Genomic DNA, 15,969 nt, shown 5'->3' on the forward strand with positions numbered 1-15,969 from the left:
CTAAATCGGATCGACGCAACCCCTGAGTAACTCTAAAATAACCAAAGTAACTCTAATCTAATTATTTTGATTTGTATCTGATTGATTAGTACATACATATGAAAATAAAAAATAATAATAAAAAAAGATTTTTGGTTGCAAATACTTAAACAAAATAATCCCTAATCCCTGATCAAATCAATTTTCGACGCAGATTTAATATACCCAAAGTATATGCCAAAATAAAAAACAGGAAAAAGAAAGAAAAAAATAAATCCAACTTAGCTTATTTTGATTCCAGCGTTGATGGAAATCATCCATGTAGAAACATAATTAATCGATCCCATATAGCTCCGCGGTAGAGCTTCGTGCATGATAACGTTTTGAAGGAGAAATATAGAGAAAGATAAAAGAGGCACAAAGAGAAGGATTTTCCATTCATTAGAGTTAGTATAGTTACATGGATAAATACTTTATATACATGGAAAAGGGAAGACCAAAAGACTATCCTTTTGGACCGCAATCCATGGGCCGTAGGCCCTGTAACAATACTGTTTAAATGTCTAGAGATTCAAAAGATACTTTCCAAATATCCTTCATGGGTTTCCTGCCTAACATAAATTTAACAGGTTTGTTCAAAAGTTACACATATGTCCCTAAACTAAATATAAATAGTTAAAACCAAAACAAAATAAAAAATGAAACCAAAATCATTGTTCTTCTCCATCACCAACAGAAGAAAAATGACCAGAAGAATAACGAGCTTCGTCATCGAATCCCGAGTTAATTCATTTTTTGTTACCAGAATTCGTGTTCTTATCTATCATCATATTCTTCTCTAATTTTTTGATCAATCTAGTAAGTTTAATTTCAGGGTTTTGAATTGATTTTGAATCAAAATTCTAATGCAATTCGATTTTTGTTTGATTTTAAGACTGCATACACATCGTGATGTGATCTACTCAAAATCAATACAATATGAAGTTTCCTTAAATTACCAAATTATATTGACGATGTGTTTTTTGTTTCATACCAAATTATGATACCTTTTGGGTTTTTGTTCATAATTTTCTTGGGTTTTCTGTATGTCAATCAAGCTTTAAAATTACAACTTTTGTATATGTTATTTTTGGGTTTTTGTTTGTAATGCATTTGGGTTTTCTTTTGTTTTTTTATCAATTTTTTTTTCTGAACTTTGTAAGGATTTTAATGGTGGAGAAGCTGGTGGATAACTGTGCTTTGTGGAGGTTTCAATCATGTTAGTGGTACCATGTGTGGTAGTGGTGATATACTGTTGTAGGTGGTTGTTTAGGGGTAAAAACTGATTCTGCTGTTTTTAGTAAATTTGGGTGTGTTGATGAGAAACGAATTCAAACCCTAAACAAATGCACTGCACGGGAGTACTTTTAGATTCGAGAGATCAATCTGTAAGACTTTGGCCTAAACCAAGAAACGGCCGTTCCAGATTCAATTCGGTCACAAAGTGAAGGAGAAGGGTTGATCTTAGGGAGGGAAGCAAAGAAGACGTTTGAGATCAGAATGTTGAATTATGATGGTGTGGTTGTTTTATGACTTGTATCAGAATATGGTTTCTGGATACTCGTGTTGATAACACTTGTGTTCTTTTTTTGTCGAAATAGATTGAAAACCTATATATACAAGTCATTGAGCGCACCCTGATCTCATAGGAAGTGGAGGAAGTTAAGTATTGGAGAAGTGGGTTTGTGCGGAAGGTGGTGATCATCGTGTTTCCGTTATGAGGGAAGACTAATCACACGTTCACCCACTACTCTCATTAACCGTCCGTATTTTCTGACACTTTCTTGTAATGGGGGCGTTGCATGCCGCACGCTGTAAACCGCCAGACCAATACCCCAGTGAGCATCCCCCAGTTTGTGACATATTTGATGTCTCGAATGAATGGGTCAAGTCATGTGACTTGCCGCTAAAATCAACACATAGTGTTTTTAGGTTAAATAATAAATTATTTGTGAAACCAATATTTATAAAGAATTTCTTATAATCGATGTATGTAAAGCATCGTTTTCGAATAAGCATCTGAAAATAATCGATGTGTTAGAAGCATCGCTGTTTTTGAGCTCGATCGAACCAGTCACGGATTGAGCGCCTTAAAAAGTAGCACGACCGATTATCTTTGGGTGATCTTTTGAGGACCCTATGGATGTGCCATGACTTGGTCGATCACTCCCTGTGGAGGAAGAATGGCCGGTGATCACGATGCTGCTTTGTTAGTGCTTGAAAAATAAATCTACACCATCCAACTAGGCTGGCGAAGTTGGATTGTCGAGATGATTTGCGACAGTTGTATACTGCTGTTGACGCAACTTTAGGGTTTAGGGGGCCGCGCGGCCAACCCTCTTCGGGCGAGCAATTCGAGGCATCGGGCATTAGCTTGAGTAGGCTGGTCGGTCACGTGTAAAGGTGAGCCAACGGTGATCACGTTGACATCTTCGGGGCCGCCTGAAATTAAATCTAAGCCCTTCAACTAGGCCAGCGAAGATGGATGGTTGTGATTGGTTTGCGATAGTAGGGCGTTGAACGCAATTTTAGGGTTTTCAGAACAATGCGTTCACCCTACTTTGAGCAAGTGATTTGATACGCTCGGGTTTTTCCTTGGACAGGTCGATTGACCAAGGGAGGATTTGGGCCAACGGTGAACACGTCGACATCTTTTTGATCGCTCGAAATGCGATCCAAGCCGTCCAACTAGGACGGCTAAGTTGGACAGACGTGATGCATTTTGAGACCCTCTTTGTCGGTCTCAGCTCGTTCGAGCTATTTTTTAAGTAGCGTGAACGCCCATGTTTGGGTCGGCGTTCGAAGCACTTGTGAACGAGGGGAATAGGACTCGATCGACTAGGGCACTAGTGGGCCCGCCGGTGGTCACTACAGTGATTGCCTAGTTCTGCTAGGGGTAGGCTATGCTTGTTGAATCGTGCGGCCAAATTGTGTGGCCGTGATTATCTTTGAGACTGACATGAACAATACAGATTTTCCTTTAAGGAATTTGGACGTGTTCGATCGCTCTATCTTTCAATTAAAAATGCTTCAACACGAAAATCTCTTCGTCAGAGGACGATGGAGCCTATGTGAGTATTTTCATGCATATTCTCAATACTGACACTTCGGGAGATTCACGCTACATAGCATATGAAAATATCAGGCAGGTCAAGGCATTAGTGAGTAATGCAGTATGTTAAAATTTACAGAATATTTGGGATTCATGCACCATTCTGAATAAATTTCATAAATATGTTGAATTGCTCAGTACATATGTAAATGACAAGGGTTTGTGAACTCATCACTTTCAAATAGATTTTGTTCCTTTGCAGGACGACAACGCATTAAATACATGATTTTACAATTTTGACCCTGAATTAAAAACCACCATCAACAGTGGTCATGGTGGTGGTGTGGTAATTTAATGGTGGTATTGGTGGTGAACATGGTGGTTAATGAGATATGTTAGGTAATAACACAAGATACAACCAACACACGATGCAACTAGTTTCATTCAGATTGAAGTTAGATAAATTTGGATTCACACAAGAGTAACACAAGATGCAACCGTTTTCATTCAGTTTGATGCAACTGGTTTCATTAAGTTTGAAGTTGGATATATCTCTGGATTCACCCAAGAGTAACACTCGATGCAACCAGTTTCATTCAGTTTTAAGTTGGATAAATCTGGTTTCACCCAAGAGAAACACATGATGCAACCAGTTTCATTCAGTTTGAAATTGGATAAATCCAAATTCATTCAAGAATAACACAAGATGCAACCAGTTTCATTTAGTTTAAACTCAGATGAATATGTTCATCCAAGAATAACACAAGATGTAACCAAGTACGTCTAGTTTAAACTTAGATAAATCTAGCATTTTTTTAAAGATATTTTTTATGTTGTTCTTTTCTTTCTTCTCCAATTCTTATTTTTAGTGGAGGTTTTGACGGTGGTGTCAGTGGTGAATTAAATGCAGCAGATGGTGTTACTAGTGTTTGTGGTGTTGCTGGTGAAGGATATCACAGGTTATATTCATCCAAATTTGGACAAAAAAGTTAGGAAAAATCTGTTTGGAATTTGTAATAAAAGTATGGGTGACTATTAATGGTGGTGTCTGCAGTGGACAAAAAAAATAAGATTTATGTCATGGTTTTGAGGTGAAAGGCTCGTCTTGATGGTTAAAGGGGTATAATATACATTTTTTCTATTTAATTGTTCCCGTCCATTTCACGCATGTCTAAACTTTACTCGTCCATTTGAATCGGCTTCTTTTCCGGGAAGATATCTCATTTTCTCTAATTTGAAATGGGTTGTTACCCTATTTGTCAGCTTTATTTCAACGGAATTTAGGCATATTTCAATTTCAGAGGTAAACTATATTTTTTTTGCCTTTATTTGTGATGCAACAGTATTAGCAATTGTATTTCAATAAAAAAATTTGTTATACGATAAGATAAGTAAAACAAAACAGTAATATTTAAGAAAACTATACTTGCTTAATATGTGAGAAAAATCCATCTCCACCTAACAAAGAGTGTTTTCTTCTCGTTCTTTGACATAGGTTTTCTATATGCAAGGTGAATATACAAAATGCGTTTTGGTTTCTTGAAGAGACGAGAGCTTCAGTCATATATCTATAGAGTAGTACAGTGATCCCTAGACTATATCCTAACTTTGATAGGTGTCACATGCCCATTTCACGACTTTCATTTCCCATGTGACATGACTGGCAATACTCTGTGGTTCAGTGAATCAACTTCATCCACAAGCAATCATCCTTGCACACTTGCACCAAAGCATGCATATGCCTTCACTCTTGAGCCTTACGCAACGGAAGTCTTTCTTCTTTTCTTTCTAACTCTTTATGTCCCCATAAGCATAAGAGGTTTGCCATGCAACAATGTACTTAAACAAACTCAACAAGACCAACAACACAATGAACACAAAGATATAATACAACAAACCATTTTTTTCATCAAAGGAAGATTACAAAACTCGTCCATCACGTGGACTAAACATGTCATCACTTCTCTTAGTGATGCCGTATTCTCTCAAACATGAGACTACATCTCTATAAACTCAGTAACAGATTTACAATGTCTTTCCTAACATTTATATCTCACTAACATGGCCAAAATCGTGCATAACCGAATGCACAAGTCTTGGACACCAAGTGTCCAAGGGGTAGTTTCCGTAACCGCCTAAAGTTGTGCATAACTGAACACCTTCTCTAACTTTTTCCAATTGATGCCACACCTGTCCCAAACGGTTGTGGACACTCTAATATAGTTATAAACTCACTTTATAACCGTCCCAACTTATGTCTCAACTCTGGCATGCGTGTAAAGCTAATAACCAACTCGTAACCGTTACTTGAGCTAAAATGCGCCACCATTGTGCATTATTGTGCCATGGCCTTAAATTGAACTTGCTTGGACGCTTCAAATGAGAAAAACTCATTCCTAAATGATTTCTAACCGATACCATTAATGCGCCATATGCTCATATGCATTATTTGCTTTACTTAACCAATTTGCTAGACAATTGTGATGCGTACTCGTGGACAACTAGCTTGCGTGCACTTTTCAAGCGTTGGCCAGCCTTGGACTAATGCATAGGCAAACTCTTGGCCTATTTCATGTTCTCGCATCATCCTTGAGTTGGGCTAACTCAATTTCACGGATATCCATCAATGTAAGCATCGGATGTTGCATTCGTCATTTGGCCTTGTCTAGTCTTTCTTAATGAAGCTTCATTGTGACGGCCAATATGCTTCATTGCTTGGTCACTGACTTTGCAGTGTACCGCCATCATTGCTCTTCATTGAACCTTCAGGGTAACGCCATCATTGCGCTTTATGGACTATGCAGTGTAGTGCCGTCATTGCGCTTAACTAACTAGGTCGTCCATGCAGTTTTACATCATATTTGTGCTTCATTGATCATATAGGTTATAATATGTTATTACAGTGGTCCCTAGACTACATCCAAACTCCTTCAAATTGGAATTGGTTTGGAAATTACAGGGTTCGGACTCCTACATTCGCAGTGGGAGGGAGCATGTGAACCATCAAACCACTTAGAGTACAATTGGTTAACCAAGGACTAACATATATATACAACGTATTGATAAACATTTGTCGTCCTATAGAGCATAATTGGTTAACCAAGGAATAACATATATATTCAACGTCTTGATAAACATCTATCGACTTATCAAAATACAAAATATGGGGATCACAACCTAATTAAACTAATATAAGATTTGATAACAACCCAATCTAACCTAAAAGATTACATGATAACATACACAAAATTTTGTACCCCCCCCCCCCCCCCCCGAAGAGAGGATAGAAACCTCATATGATAGATTGATAATTTAGATTGTCATAAACACGAGAATACGTTGCAGAGTTACAATATTTCGACAGTTTTCAATATAAAGATAATACATCTTAGCTATAAGGCCATCACCTATCCAAGTGTTTTTAATGGCATTAAGATTACAAAAAGTCGTGATGTTTTATTGCCTTTTTAATACTAAATCTAGAAATTAAAATAAATGAAGTATCTTTGAAGTTAATACAGGAGTTTATATTAGCTTCAAAGTCTTCACTAATGTGATAACGTTGTTCTCTCACCTTTACATATCTTCCCATTAGCAGCTTTAGAGTAGGTTCTGAGTCACTTTGAAAAGTGATATTGTATCTACTCCATTCAGTTACCCATCGAAGGCAGCTTCAACATTCTTTTCTTCTAGTTGTTCCCTTGTTGTGTAATCCTTAAAAGATCCTCTTGCCTCGATTGTATTACCTGTAAAATCCATCAAAATTATACCAATTCCAGATTGAATTATGGGAATATGCATAGTTAGAGCTATGTACATTCTCATACTTATACATGTTACTTGTTTTTTCAGGTTTTCTATCTAGAATTTTAAGGACTTCATCATGCACGCGGTCATAGAAAAGAGTTGTTATTAATTAGACAACATATCCAAGCATAACAAAGCATATTTTCAGTAGTTGTAGATGGTGGTTGTAAAATCAAGGCAAAAGATTTATAATAGATCTTACTAGATTGGTTCAAGTTAGTCAGCTTTCTCAATTATACTAAAGCAATACTAGCTCAACTCTACTAGGATATTGCTAGCCCAACTCAGCTTTAATAGGGTGTCACGAGCTCATCTCATCTCAGTGATAAACAACGTAAAACTAGGGTTTCTAGTCCATCCAAAACAAAGTTAGGGCATGAGATTCAACGAATCTCACCTGCATCACCTCTACGTCTAGCTATCAGTCATGCGCATCACCGGGTATGCTAGTCACGTCACCGACTCTTAAACTCGTTCAACATGAGACACTCGCTTCAAACTGTTAGAGCATTGCTCGGTTGAACCCGCCAAACATTGGTACGTCAAGTTTAGTATTAAAACTCGGAGTTGCTTGATTTGATTACTAAAGTTAACTTCGTTAGGTCAGACTAGGAACATATAAATATTGAGACTTTCTCTTGTTACTCACGAAGAATTTGAAAACGCATCGGCAACAACGAAGACACGTAACTATAAACTTCACTTATTCCATTTCTATTATTTTTTCTTTCAAGTCAATATTTATTGAAAACATAACATATGAAGTAAAGTTTGTTTACAATGACTTTAGTATTGGTGACTTGGTCATTATACTATGATCAAAGTATCAAGGAATGATATACTAGTTTTTTATACAACTTGAGTATATCAAGTTACAAAATATAGTTTATCTATGGACTTCGTATTATTGGCATTGCACTAATTGGTAATTTTTCATTATTTAGTGTGTTGAACTTTTGGATGAATGCGTACCTTGGAATTATGTTTAATAACATAGTTTAAGAAAGTAGACTTGCGAAACTTGTTTCAAAGTTGAAAAGGTGATTCAAGGATCAATTCTAAAGACCGATCCCTAATAATGATATTATTTTAAGAATCGATCCCATGTAAGGATATCAACTAGGACTAATCCTTAGGATCTATGTCTTGACCGATCCTTATCGATCTGACCGAAACCTATATTTTTGATATTTCTACTATCTTCAGGTTTCTATAGACATCGAGGTGTACATGGGTTTGACTAGGAAATGTTTATAAATGTGATTTGAAAATTTATTAAACTCTATTGTGTTTATGTTCAAGTATTTTTCTTTGATACTCAATGCATGATCCCGAAACCGATTTTTCAATATCTTTTTGTAATAGGGTAAAAACTAATTCTGAAGAAAAGAGTAAAAGTGGGTAGGTTGATGAGAAACGAGTCTAGACCCTAAAAAAATGCGCTGCACAAGATTACTTTAGATCCGAGAGATCAATCTGTACAATTCTGGCATAAACCAAGAAATGGTCGTTTCAGTCTTGCTTCGGTCACAAAATGAAGGAGAAGGGTTTATCTTGGGGAAAGAAGCAGAGAAAGTGTTTAGATCAGAGAGATAAACTCTGTAAGTTATGGTTGTTTATGACTTATATCACAAGATAGAACTTGCTTGCAGGAATGGTAAGCTGTAATTTCTCTGTATTTTCTGGATACTTATGTTAGTTTTTTTTATTCAATAGATGGAAAATCTATTTTATATTAAGTCATAATGAACACCCTGATCTCGTAGGAAGTGGAGGTAGTTGAGTAGTAAAGAGGTGGAGATCTTGTGAAAGTGATGAGAACCATGTCCTTATTGTGAAGGGAAGACTTGCCGGTTTTACATCCACTATTCCTCTACTTTTGTCAACTATCCGCCTTTCCTGATACTTTCTCATAATGGGTGTGTTGCACACCACATGATGTAAACCGCCAGATCAATATACCCTGATGAACATCCCCCAATTGTGACATGTTTGATGTCTCGAGTATTTTTGCAGAGAATAACACCTAATCATAACTTGCATAGCTATATCTCTTGCAAAACTAGACCTACCTGCATGGTAAAGTCCATATGTCATGGAGCAGGTCATATCACAAATAGTAATGTGAAGTGTGGTAGTTGCTGAGTGGGCCTACAATCATGACATGTGAGAAGTGATCAGGGAGAGTAAAAGAGTGAATACGTCACTATTCTTTCAACTAACATGCATTGTGGGTCTTGTGTGCAAAGCCTACATGTAGAGAAACATTTCGACCAATCACGCGCAAGCTAGGCAACAAGTGGTTATAAGTGACAAGTCAAGTCATAGGAATGAGAATTGCCGTGAGTGGTGCTCAAAAAATAGCACATGGTATTATAAATTAAATAATCAAATAATTACTTAAATATTCGATACGTTAGGAATAATGTTGAAAAAACGGGGGTCTAACACCACCCAATATTTCGCTTAGCAATCTGTATGGACTAACTCCGAAAAACTTTCTAGAGAATCAACTAGACAGTCAGACTCAATCTAGGTAAAAGTATCTCAAGGAGTTAATATCTCTCTCTTGTTTTGATTTACTCAAGCTAATAGAAATCAACGAGTCTTTAATCAAACACAAGGAATAACTTGGACGGTACCAAAGACCAATGTCCAAGGATCAATCAATGTTAATAAACAACCAAATGTTGGATTATACTAATTGATGATCTAAACGCACAACCTGTATTATTTCAATTATAAAGATAAAACAATATAATGCGGAAATTGAAATAACACAGACACCAGAAATTTTGTTAACGAGGAAACCGCAAATGCATAAAAACCCCGGGACCTAGTCCAGATTGAACACACACTATATTAAGACGCTACAGACACTAGCCTACTCCAAGCTAACTTCGGACAGGACTGTAGTTGAACCCCAATCAGTCTCCCACTGATCCAAGTTTCAATTATACTCCCTACGCCTCTGATCCCAGCAGGATACTGCGCACTTGATTCCCTTAGTTGATCTCACCCACAACTAAGAGTTGCTACGACCCAAAATCGCAGGCTTCGACAATAAACAAATCTGTCTCACACAGACAAGTCTATCAAAGGATCAATCTGTCTCCCACAGAAAAACCCTAAACTTTTTTTTTTCGTCTTTTGATATGAAATCAAGGTGAATAGGAACCAATTGATAATCCGGTCTTATATTCCCGAAGCACATCCTAGATTAATCAATCACCTCTCTACAATCCTTACTGACTACACAAGCGGATTGTCGAGGAATCACAAACAGTGAGACGAAGATGTTTGTGACTTCTTTATCTTGCCTATCGGAGAACTCTCACGATCTCAAGCCAATCAATCGATTGTACTCGTACGATAGAAGATGCAAGATCAGATCACACAACTACAATAAAGTAGTATCGGTCTGGCTTCACAATCCCAATAAAGTCTTTAAGTCGTTAACCTGATTTTAGAGAAGAAAATCAAAGGTTAATGGATATCGACTCTAGCGGGCGCACTAGTAGCACATAAATGTGTGGGGATTAGTTTTGCACAATGCTAGATGTCTCCTTTATATAGCCTTCAAATCAGGGTTTTTCCTTAGTTACAAAGCAATCCTTATTCACCGTTAGATGAAAACCTGATTTAGATTCAAGCTAATATTTCTCAACCTTTAGATCGAAAACTTAGCTTGTCACACGCACTTGGGTAGACGTTTACTGGGTTCGTGAAAACCATGCCCAAACGTGTACGTGTATGTTGGTTCAACATGGTAACCCAAAAGGTTAACCATATGAGCATTTAATATTAACCTTGTTCTTCTTCACCATAGCTAGTTCAATTGACTCAAATGAACTAGTTAAAGAGTTGTTCAATTGCTATGAGATCTTATGTAACTACACAAGACACAATTGAAACAAAGATGATTCGATTCGATCCGATTGAATCGGCTCGTGAACATTATAGCCACGGTTTTCATAAAGCATTCCTTAGTAATTTAATGTTTCATGTTCAAATCACATCTTTAGATCATAACCTCTTAAGTTCACAAACAAGTTCGCGGACTTAAGTTAATCGGTTGAGTTTTCCAAACTCAGCAGAAATTCTCGGAAAGAGAACTTCCGCCACTTCGCGGAATGTGTTCGCGGACTAAGTTCGCGGACTTAGCACACAAATGAGTTTTGGAAAATCCAGCAGAAATTCTCGATTTCCGACAGTTCGCGGACTGAATCTGCGGACTGGGTTCGCGGACTTGGCAAGCCAATTCCACAATCCTCCCGATTTCTCTTGATCAACAAAGTTCAAAAACTTCGGTTCAAGGAATACATGGTTATGTAATCTAAACTTTCATTTCAATCATTGAGACATTCTCAGAGGACGCTATGTAGCCGTTATTCACAGACCGATTCACGTCAGAGCAATTCTCATAGTGATTGAAACTTTTCATGACTTTCGTCACTAGGTGAAGATAAACTTGATCAAAGCGAAACGCTTTACCAACACACGATTTCGATATAAAAGACAAGCAATGAATGCTCATCTTGAAATGTCAAATGTGTATGATCTAGTCTATATAGCATACGACTTTTGTCTCATAAGAAGTAGGAGATAGAAGAGATAGACTTTTGAGTGATAGATAAGTTCAAGTCTCCACATACCTTTTTTTTGATGAAGTTCCATGGTTCCTTGTATAGATCTTCGTCGTTGTATGATGAATCGCCATGAAGTCCTTGAGCTCAACTACACTTTTCTATCCTAGTCCGAGACTTAGCTATGTAGGATAGAAACCAAGACTTATAGTTTTGATCACTAACATTGACATACATGCTTGAGATAGCAACGCATGCGAGGTTGACCGATCTATGCTCTAACAATCTCCCCCTTTGTCAAGTTTAGTGACAAAACTATTAATACATATGGAGTACAAAAAAGATAAACTTTAGTGGCTCCTATTCCATAGTCTAATCTTCAACGTTCCTTGAAATCTTCGTCCTTCCAAGTGCTCCAATGATCCCAAAATTTTTAGCACCATCGTTGTTGAAGATCCGTAGCTATAACAATGAGAGAAATCGAGATTCTCGATCATTATTATACAGTGTCATAGTATTATAACATAATATTAAATTCCAATTGTATCACGACTTTAACAATAATACTACGGTGATATGTATCACTCTCCCTTAGTCAATACTCTATCTCGATCAGGGAAACCACTCCCCCTTACACAATGATCCGAAAACCATATGTATTTGTAGTGTGAACTACAATATTTCTCCCCCTTTTTGTCAATAAATTTGGCAAAGGTACAAGAATGGGATCATAATGAAATTTCCACAAGAGACATTACATGACCAAAAGAAAAATACATACCAACTTAATTTAGATGCAATCTAATAGCCGAAACAGCATTCATCAAGGAGTTTTAAGATACAAGATAACCCTATAAAATTCCACAGCCGCACTTCCCGCAAGATATTACCATTAAACACAAGTTAAAAAGAACTCTCCCCCGTTTGATGTCATTCCTAAGAGAACAACAAGAGCGACCTTAATTTCGAAAGAAAAGAAGGATTTTTTATTGGACACCAAAAACCATAGGAATGATTTTCTATATCCAAAGCTCAACCAAATTAACCACAAGTAAACCCATGATTAATTCAATTGGAATACGCAACTAAATCAAACCACAAAAGTGATCAATTTAATTGAAGTGCTCAACATAAGTAAACTCACGGAGCCACGGCTAAGTCAATCACACGGAGATGACTAACTTAACCGTTCAAATACTCCACATAAGGAAAACCTTACGGAATATATGACTACATTAACCAAAGAACATGATAGTGTAGCCTTTCATATACTCAACACAAGAACTTGTGGAATATATGAAAACTCAACTAGATTAATTACAAGAGAACCTATAATTAATCTAGTTGGAATATAAACAACCAAACTAATCACCGAAGTAATCAATTTAATTATTTTGGGCTCAACATAAAAGAACTTATGGAACCCCGACTAAGTTCATCATATAATATGACAACCTTAACCGTACATGTACTCAACATAAGAAAGAAGACTTATGGAGTACTAACTAAATAACCAAATTAGTTGATTAATTTAGTTCCTAATGCTCGACATATAGCATCTTATGGAACAACCAACAAATCCAAGGTAAATCGACTTAGTTGTAAGGTGCTCAACATAAGACACACAATGGAGCCTTCACGGTAAAACATAATAAAATGGATCAATGAAGATCAATACCGTGGATAACATACAAGGGTCTATTCTATTTTCCATCATTGCGACATAATAGACTTTATCCTTATTGAACAAAAGATTTTATCCTATTTTCCATCAAATACATGACTGCATGGGCATAATTTTTGTAAATATCAAAAGTCCATTCGTCCTTTCATCAATACGAATACCGATTCATGAACGACTTTACTTTTGACTGCAATATGAGACCTTCAAGTTCACGGACGTAAACAATACATATCCCATAAAAATATTGCAACATCACAAACCATTAAAATATTTTTAGAATTTAATAACCAATAAACCTAAAAAATAACATAAGAAGATGAAAACAGAAATAGCTATGTGTAGTCACAATCATCGCTATTCAAAGCACTAGTTATTCTTCCAACTAATCCAAAAAGAAGACATACTAGGTAAACAACTTCAATAGATGACAAGCTTAAACGGAAATGGATTCCGGTGTATCCTCAACCGCGAATAGGGACACAGGAGGTACAAGACCCACATGAGACATGAAGTCTATGAGCTTTTAATCGACATCCTTCTCAGTATCAACGGAGAAATGATTCTCTTTTCGAAGATCCTTGATTTGAGATTTTATGAGACCAAGGTCAGACACAATTTTTTCCAACTCAGTTTTCACCATATCAAGACCTTTAAGAGTATAAACAAGCTGTTCTTTTGCTTCCCCAAAATACTTAAGAAAGTCATGAACAACTTCAGCAGAGATCATATCATCCTTTTCAGCATCTTCATAAGTATAAGCAAAGAAGCATGAGGCATTGGGATGATTTTCATCTACAAGTGTTCTCTTCCTCTTGGAATCAACCTCAACACCTTTGTCAAGAAATCCTTTTGCAAAACCACCATAGAAGGAAAAGCAGGAAGACATCCCTTGAAAATCCAAAACTACCCGGAGTACACGTACGTGACTTGTAACCCTAAGAGGTTGGATATTTATTCTTGGGGACAATTATTTAGGGTTTCATCTAAAGCATTGACTCGGGCCAGAACAGAATCCGTTCGAGTACAACAAATACCCATTGAAAAATAAAGTCCTTAAGATTTTTGAAAAACAGGACCTAAACACAACTTTTATGCAACATCTTCTTTTGAATTAACCAATACTTGATCTTAGCAGATCTGTCAACACAAGTTTAGATATGGACGATAAGAAAATAGCTTAACAGATGCAAGCAACAAGTATACCTGTTTTTTTTTAACACTACTTACTCATCAGGATTTTATATGAGTAAGTTCTCGATCCTTGTGATTAATTAGCACAAGTACGAGCCACAGGCTCATCACGAGGTTTATGTCTTTGGTTAAGTTTGTTTTTCCTCTTAGTCTTAGAGAGGGATCCTGTTTGACATGAGAAATTATCATAAAATTTACTGTCATCAAAATAAGAGACATAGTTAGAGTTCTTATCAGAAGTGCCTTGATATGAGGAAGAGGATAATCTGTCGGCAAGCTCTTTATATCTTCCAACTATCTTTTTAATATCTTTTCTCATCTCATTGATTTTCCTTTCTTCTGGGATGACTCTCTCAACAGGGTCAACGTTGCTTTCAGAAGCACAGCGGTTAACTTCCTTAGGATGGTGTTTATTAAGACGTTCATTCTGCCTTTGAACATTGGAGGAACTCACTGTACTGACATTCTTGATAGCATTCACAGTATAGGTACAAAAACCAATTGGTTCAATCATACGTATGTCAGTCACACATTTGAGAATCAAATCTAGGGTGTGTTGAAGTTGAACTAAGGAGTCTTTATTCAACTTAGGGTTTCTCTTTTGTCTAACATAACTCTTGGTTTCACAGACGAGACATACCTTTTGATCATAAGAATGATTGGAGGAAGTCGTCTTAATTTCATCATCAGAAGATTTGTGCTTTTTACAGAATGTCCTTAGTTTGGTGGAAATATTAGGAACACCTGTTTTTACTTCTGAATGTAAAGCATCATAAGTTCTTGGTATATTAGATTGCTTTGAACAACCTTGAACAGATAGTTTATTCAAACGGCGTTCAATATCCAAGGCATCCTTTTCGAGGCTGGCCTCAAGAGTTAAGCACGAAGAATGATCTTCAGCATTGCCATGGACTTTGCAATCTCTTACAACACCAAGAAGAGCATTGACATGGTGTTTTAGCTGATCCAATCTGACAGCTTGAATTCTAACAAGATTTAGAATCAAATTACTCTCTTCATCTGTATCCCACTCATTAGAAGAGAAGATCTCTTTCGAAGGGAGATCAAGAACACACCTGCCATTGTTTGTCTGTCTTGTCGAACCACAAGATTTTTCTATATTCGATATAGAATAGATTTTCTCTTTAAGATAATTAGACGAGAGAGAATCTTTATTACTGGTGACGCGTTTATCAGAGATAGTACTCTTGTCCTGTAGCTGCAGGAAATCCTACACTACACCCCTCACAAGATTTTTTTAACATTCAACTCATTTTTGGATTAACAATCTTAATTTTATTGATGAATATTTGAACAATCTTACAAGAAAAGATAAAGGAATCAAGAATAACCACTGCTCTAGATTTTCTCTCACCTATTTACTTGCTTCTCATTCAAAAAAGATCTATCTCTTTTCCTTTACAACTGAATGGCTATTTATAGGGAATTACATAGTGGATGACAGCTAATATCTCCTTTATTTTTGGATATGGTTTGCGACATTCTCGCAACCTTGCAAATATTAATCTCGCACACTTCCTAATTTTCGCAAGTCCATCATATTTTTCTCATGATTTAGCTGATGTCGTTTATTATGTCGTTTCTGAAATTGCTTTGCGACATTGTTGTGT

The sequence above is a fragment of the Papaver somniferum genome, unplaced genomic scaffold (genome assembly GCF_003573695.1).
Source record: "Papaver somniferum cultivar HN1 unplaced genomic scaffold, ASM357369v1 unplaced-scaffold_70, whole genome shotgun sequence".
Lineage (NCBI taxonomy): Eukaryota > Viridiplantae > Streptophyta > Magnoliopsida > Ranunculales > Papaveraceae > Papaver > Papaver somniferum.